We start from the raw sequence: 8265 nt of genomic DNA, 5'->3' as shown, positions 1-8265 counted from the left end.
GATTCATTCAGATTTGTTCACTGAATACATCTCTTTTCATTCACAGATTTGTCAGTGTAAGTTTCTTCAGGTTACCCTTATTTAATTCATAAATTTTGAGAAGAGTTTTTGATTCGATCCACTGACTTGAATCTCTTGGACCTGTTCACCAAAAAGATTCATTCAGATTTGTTCACTGAATACATCAGTGGCCCAATCTGCAGGTTGCATCATTAACACAAAGTGTTTGGGTGTGTAAGTTTTCATCCTGGTGGGGACTTAAAACTGAAGCACACCACTCATGGGGACCTAAATAGTGAGGTCCCCAAGGGGGAAAAAAGATATAAATTGTTGGTGTCTTCTTTTTTTTTTTTTTTTATATCTATAAAATCGCAGGTGGATCCTGTGAGGGGTAGGTTTAGGTGTTAGTGTTGAGGTATAAGGCATGATAGAACATACAGTTTGTGTCAGTAGAAAAAAGCATTGCGCCAATGAAATGTCCCCATAAAATGTGTGTGTGTGTGTGTGTAGAGAGAGCCACTGAATCATTCATTCAAATGATACTTAAAAGTCTTAAGAGCCTTTTATACTTCATCCAAATATGCATGTCTGCAGAGAGACTCCAGAGTGTTTTTAGTATCCCTGCTAAGTATGTGTTTACCCCACAAATAATGACAAAGTAGATCTGTCAGTTCTCCCCGCTCCATCTTGTAAGCTTCGCTCAAGGGCTTGACTTCATGCTGTACAAAAATACAATAATAGTCTAAATCAATTGATTGAGTTTTAATAGCATCTCATGTCACTTTAATTGTCTGTGGTCATCCGTCAATTTTACACACATTCATAATTCTTCCGCTCTCTTTCTCTCCCCTTGTTGTGAGCGATAGTGACACGCGAACAGATCATGCCCTCTAGGTGTTCAGATCCTCCTTCTGAATCAGGCGTCCCAGTTCATCTCGCGAGACCTACGGTGAACAAAATATGAGTCGGTGAGCAAGAATGATTTGCTCACTAACATAATCTCTCGTTTCATTCTTACCTTTTGGCTTTTTATTAGTGTCTGTGACGTCCTCCGATCTGCAGGCCGTGGGCTGGTGTGTGGGGAAGTGATCGAGTATAAACAAAGACCGTGTAAAAAGGACTTTGCAGCGATGGTGGACATTCGCACACAGTCCATTAATCATCAGATAACCCCTGAAAGCTGTCCAACCATGTCTCTTCTCATCCAAAGATCCCCACCCCCACAAAGTCAAAATGGGAGAGATGAGCAGAAACATTTACATTGCTTTCTCTCACAAAGTGCCAGCGGGACAGAACAGACATGTAATAGACTAGCGACGCTGGACACCAGAAGGACAACAAGTCAAATAATTAGTCTGAGAGACTCTTTGGCCTCGTTCCTATTCCTGTCAGGTTTGTTTTCCATGTCTCTACGAAATGTTCTGGACCTTAAACAATTAGAAAACACAATCAAACCCTCACCTGGACTCCTGTCAGAATATGAGACACTAGCCCCGGCAGCATTTTGTGTTAGTTATGACAAAATGCTAACGTTAGCGCAAACCCGAGAGTGTAGACAAGCATATCACTCTTTGAAAGTGTCTGTCAGGGCTTTGGTTTCAAGCTTAAATAGCGAAACCTCTGCATTTCTTCTCTTGATGAACTTCTTGTTTTGTAGGAGCTGTCTGTGTTGGGATTGGAGATTGTAAGCAATGGGCTGGGGTCACGCTCGGAGAAAATCGCAGGTTGAAATACCTAATTCCCCGCTTTGTTTTTCCTGTAATAGGATTCGAGTTTTTGCCGGCTTGTCCAATTTAACATGACACGGATTGTGTTTGAGCGCGAGCTAGCAGTCAGCTCGGGTCCTCTTTTCACATTCATTTGCTGCATATCGATCAAATTGTTTAAAAAGTTAACAAGTTTAGGCAGGAGCGGCAGAAGTCTTGGCTGCGGTGTAACCCAACAAAAACATCAAACAACAGCCATACACCTCTTTCCAAAAACCAGGTTCTGGAAAAACACATGGGAGATATGTGGCTTAGCTCATTTAGTCCAAAACAAGAAACAGGTTTTATTTAGGATTTGGGTGGAAATTCACGGCGGTTCGAGCGTATTGCGAGACACGCATAGCCAGCCGCAGAGCGCTGGTCATGTTAGTTGAGTCATCAGTGGATTGTGCATTTTTCAAGGGGATTCATGTGTGGAAACAACGAGGCAATCAAGCTCACAGAGGTTGGCAGCGGTAATACGTGTTCTTAGCATCCACATGTTTTAGAGTTATGGGAAAAGGTTGGCTGCTTTACAGGTTGTTGTGCCAAGAGCGGCAAGTTCAGTAATACAAAAAACCCTTTCTCGAGGCTCATACTTGGGTTTCTGGATGTAGCATAATGAGTTCACTTTTGTATTCTTTAATGCCTTACATATGTAATCTGTCTGTGTGCATTATTAAAATGTTTAAACCTATTAAGTTGCCTATTTAGTCAATATTAGTGCTAATTCTGGGAAGCTTAAGCCGGTAAATAAAAAATATAATAATAGCTTAACCTTAAGTAATACTGTATACATTTAGTGTGTGTACCCAAGATAACAAAATCTGTTGTTTTTTACTAAAGTTCCGTTCGGTTATGAAAAAATATTCTCTTGAGCATTCAACATGTCCATGTTTTAAAAACGTTTTTTGTTAATGTTGAGGAAAACATTCCATTTCATACTTTTGGCAAGCTTTATGGAAACATATAATGTTTGAAAGTAAAGTAGTTTAAAAAAAGCACCCAACTAAAATGTTTAAGAGGCATTGAGATCATTATTAAAGAACCAGGCGGCCAGATTCACAAAAACATTCTTAGAAATAACTTTCTTATTAATGCCATTTTTCTTATTTTCTAACGTAAGAAACAAAGGTCTGAAGAATATTTCATCTCTTTTCTAAAAGCTTTACTATAGACAAAAAATTTAAGAATTCAAAAAGATTCGTAAAAAATCATGATGAAATAACTTTTCAAAGTGGTAGAAACAGCAGACTTGTCTTAAATCACCAAAGGGTAAGAATGCTATAATGAATTTATTGGGTTATTTCTAATTAATTGTTATATTTAGGCATTACAACAACACTGCTACATGGTATTATAGTAGGACTATTGTCATAGTGAAGCGCACCAGGTTTCTGCCAGGACACCACTGACTGTAATGTTAAAATATGATGGTTCAGATTATGTGTGACACGGGCCATGATCATTGAAATGTTTTTCAGGGAGTTTATCAGTGGAATCTTCAGCAAGGAAATGGGCAAATTATTCACTCAGGTAAAGACTTTCAGGTTTCTTCGGAGACGCAAAAAAAAAATATGTCTTGAGAAGACAGTTTTTTAAAAAAAAATTAAGAATTGCACAAAGGCACATTCATAATGAAACTGCTTTGGATTTTCTTATAGAAAGAACTCTTCTTAACTTTAGGTTCTTCTGAAGATTTTTGTGGAATCCAAAATAGACAAAGGTTTTATTAATGGTACTGGAGAGCGTGTTTGTTCATAACTTTGAGGAACCTGGGAAAGTTACTGATTTACATGCAATCTGGATTACATAACAGGGCTTGCGTATTGTTCAAAAACATTTGATACTGATTAACAATACCTTGACTTTGATACCCGTTCCTGAAACAAGAATTTTTTCAATACAAATTATGAAATAAATGTTAACCAGAGATTTGTACATTACACATTACCTCCAAAAAAACAAAAAGTGCATTTGTATGTGTTTAAAAATAATTTTTTTCAGTTTGAAGTTTTTACAGTATCACAAAGACTCCGCAAATAGGACACAAACTGAACAAAACAATCAAATCAAGTGCAAATAGTTTTCAGTGCAAAATGAACAGTTAAGCCAGTATGTGCGGATCACTAGCTGAATGTTTAAGATCTTTTAAATCATCAGCATTTTCAATACTGAGCAGTCCACTTTTCAGGAGACGACAAGCCTCCTACGTTTACATAGTGCGTCCTTTTAAAACGCATAGCTTAGACTGGTTTCCTCGCGGTTTTCTCTCTCAGCATCCGTTCGGAAGATCATTCGCTGCACATATTTCAATATTATTATGTGTTCATAACCCGCCCTTCCCCAACGACAAGTTGTGCAATAGAAAGCAAAACTGGAGAGGCCACCCATCATTTGAACACTCATTTCAGTTTTAAGAAGTTTTTTTCAACATTTCAACCAAATACTGATGAACGCATTATTTTATATTTGAATGATGGGTTATTTAAATCCTGTATTATTTGGTGTCTTTGGAAAGCTTTTGTCTTTCAAGCACATTAAAATACACATTCACATTATTTCTTAACTAGGCTATTAGTTTGACCACCATTTTTAATATTACATGGTCGGGACTAATACAAATAAGTTGTGATGTTGGGATAATTACAAATTCACAGGTGAGAAATGTGACCCTGGAGCACAAATAGCAGTCTGGAAGTCTCTGGGTATATTTGTAGCAAGCTTCAGCCAATAAAACAATGGTTCAAAAAATTATCGATGTCTTTCTTTTATGCCAGAACTCATTAGGATATTAAGTAAAAGATCATGTCCATGAAGATTTAGTGAATTGTTCTACCGTAAAATATCAAAACTTAAATTTTTGATTAGCACAATATGCATTGCTAAGAACTTTCCTTTGGAAAACATTAAAGGTTGATTTTCTGCAGTATTTAGATTTTGTTTACACCCTCAGATTCAGATATTTTTTCACTAGTTGTATCGCGGCCAAATTACTCGTCATATCTACCAAACCAACATCAACTTGAAGCTTATGTATCATCTTTCAGACGGATCTATGAAATCTATAAATAGACCCCTTATAACTGTTTTGAGGATCCAGGGTCACAAATGTGTGGTTAAACTTAAAAAGTAAAAAGTTGATTTTATTGTAGTTTAGCAATCCTTGTAGGTTGGACCTTGTCAACAGTAGAAAATGAAAAAACCACCTTATTAATTATTAAATCAGACCTCATTAAGTAGCATCTGAGATCATTTTGGCCCACAATTTGTTGTTTGTTTGCAGTTGTTGAGAACAGGGGAAACTGCTTTTAGTCATTAATAAAAGTTCAAGAAAATTGAGGATGGTACATTCAAGCCCAGTGCTTCCAAGAGCAATGACAGCGTCTTGTTCCCCCCAACAGAGGGAACGGCTCATTTCTCCAGAATCCCCGAGCCACTGCTTGCGTTTTCTGCTTTCCGCGACAGCACGAGGCTTCTGAAGAGCCTTCTTCATTGATTTATTAATGCCTGCTTAACCATAGGGGCTTAGGAGACGATTGGACACAGTTATCAAGGCAGTTATTCCAGCGTGTTGGTCTGAGAAACATTGCGGCTGCGGTCGAAAGAGATGTGTGAAGTAAGTATTTGGATGCCGGCGGAATGCCGGTCAGGATTTTGCGGCGACTGCAGATTGATGATATTAATGTACTCGTCAGATAAATAAATTCAAATGCGCATCACTTAAAAATATATCCTCTCCTGGGCTTTCCCTTATATTCAGCAGAACTCGTTGTAAACCGCATGAGGAGCAGCGGAAGAAGGAACTTTGACTCCAGAAGGTGTCGAGTTTTCCTGTTAATGGGAAACACATGCAGCTGCAGCAGTTCAAGAGTTGGATCCAAGCCGATCTGCTGCCCGACTGAAAGCTGTTCATTATAAAAGGTCTCAGTGTAGATTACTGAATAACAAGCCTCTCATTTGCATGCAGGTCACGCAACACCTCTGTGCTGACGTCAGTCAGGTCATGTGACTCCTAAACCTGTCCTGATTGGTCTAGTGGGTCATTTCCTGTCCATCCTCGCTCTATCTCTCACTCTCCGATTGAATTTAGGTTATCTTTGAGGCTGCTCTGATGTCATTTACATGGTGTGAGTGACAGCTGTCATTGTGAGCAATGAGTTAAGTGATACAAGCTTCAAGAATTGGGGTTAATTTCATTCTTTCTCAATAGAAATATATTTTTAAAAATCTATTGTTCATATAGAACATTCTCATTGGTGTAAGGTGGTCCTGGATGATTTCGTTTTGTGGGGCATTTTGAAACAATATATAATGTGTTTTCAATTAAATTTCCACATATACTAGTTTTTTATTTTAATGTATTTATTTATTTATTTTTACATTGTGACGTGGTAATTATAAATTAAAAAAATATCTTATAAAAAAACTAATACAAATAATGCTTACACTTCGTGAAAACTTATTTTATACGATCATGATCAGATACAATGTTAGTAATGTTGCAGTAGAGCAAAATTATATTCTAATGTACATGCATAACACATAAAAGTAAATAGAAAATAATCTGTTTTTTTTTTGTGTTATTTTCATGAACTTAATTCCATGTCACAATGTTAAAAAAAACTGTCCTAAAATGCTTATTGGTTGGGAAATATATTCATATTTATTAAATATAGAGTTTATTAGACAGGATTAATTAATGTATATTAATATCTTTAATTAATCTTGGATGGTATGGTATGTGATGGACATAACCAGTCAGTAAACGTGTTATAACATGTAATGTTATTGACTGGTAGTGTAGTTGTGAGGGGTCGCCTGTACATTTGCTGTGAAGGCTCCGGATGTTAAGACAAACAGTTTAACAGCCACCAAACTGTAGCAGAACTTCGTTTTTTTGCAACAAATGGGATGTCACGTCGATATGATGACTTGGCTAACACTCAAATACTCATGCACATGTGGATAAGCACTAAAGCAAGCCAGAGGGGTGGGTCAACCGTTCCCACGTTTTTGTCCTCACTTTCCACCCAGCAATCCCTCACCACAGCCTTTCTGTTGCAGTTCCCATTGAACCCCATGGTTGATGTGTTTTAAGTCTGTTCCCCATCAGATTTTTGAGAAAACGCCAATCCATCTGCAACTGTTTGCCCTTTCATTCCCCAAAGACTTCCTGTGACCTCATGACATCTTCACTGTTATTTGCAGTGCATTATAAAGCAAATTGCTGTGCTAAAATATATTTTAAATTAAAGTAAAATAACATGACAAAAGTAAATGTAAATCGTGTCAGTACCTCTTTATTTCTTATATTTGTGGGTTTTTTTTCATTTGTTTGTGTCAGTGCCTGTTTGTACCTTTATGTATATTTTTATTTCTATTATTATTTGTGTTAAATGCATTTGTTTTCTTTTTGTTACTTTTTCATTATATATAATTAATTTTTTTTTACGTACCTTCCATATTATTATGTGTTTTTTTTTTTCATTTGTTTGTCAGTGCTTTTTTGTAGCCTTATTCATATATTTTTAATTTGTCATATATATATTTGATATTTTCTCATTTATTTTTGCTAGTGTTTTTTATCTTTATATATTTTTAATTTTTGTAAGATTTTATATTTTTATTTATTTTTTATTTATTCATATGTGTCAGTGCCTTTTTGTCCCTTGATATATTTTGATGACACAGACACATTAATATTTTTTATACTTATATATTTATTCATATTTATATAATTAATTATTTTAAGGATTATATTTAGAACATATTTATCTAATTCCAGAAAAAGATCGATTAATTGTTTAAAGCTTTTGAAGTCTTTGGAGACTGAGCGCACCGCAGCTGTTGGTCGTTTTCCCATGATGTTATTGGGATGGGAGCACATGTGTTGAATCAGTGACGTGTGATCTAACAGTGGTCTGCTCTGATGTCATAACCCCAGACTGTGTTTGTCTCAGGGCCATGTGATGGACAACAGGCCAGAACCCTCAGCTGCGAGCGTGTGCGTGTATGCATGGCGGTGTTACACGGATTGGGTACAAATATAGCTGAGCTCTTTTGATAATGAATAGATGTGCGTGAGCTTTTTTGTCCCCTAAGAGCAGATGCTCCCCAGAGAAGGGCCATGCATTATGAAAAGCATCATCCTCTTGTAGTTTGGCAGCCTGTTTGTGGAGGCCACATCAAAAACTCTGAGTTCAGCGCTTCAGTCATGACACAAAATTCCTTTCGCTTGTTTACTTTTTTCCTTCTGCCATTCAAACATGCAGGACGTCATGATGCATTAACAAAGTGCTGAGAAGAACCCAAGAAATACTGAGTCTCTTTCAAATTATTGGTTTTACTTAGGTCTCTGTGTGTGTATATAGAATATAATTCAAAAGTTTGGTGTTTTTACTCAACTACATAATGTATTACATTATAAAATAGCCTACTGCAATGTAATATTTTATTTATTTCGCATTACGGTAAAGAGATTTTGCTAGAAATGTGCAAAACATTTTTTAGAATTAAT

This window comes from Cyprinus carpio, chromosome A4 (genome assembly GCF_018340385.1).
Source record: "Cyprinus carpio isolate SPL01 chromosome A4, ASM1834038v1, whole genome shotgun sequence".
Taxonomy (NCBI): Eukaryota; Metazoa; Chordata; class Actinopteri; order Cypriniformes; family Cyprinidae; genus Cyprinus; species Cyprinus carpio.
Note: the sequence above shows the minus strand (reverse complement) of the source record.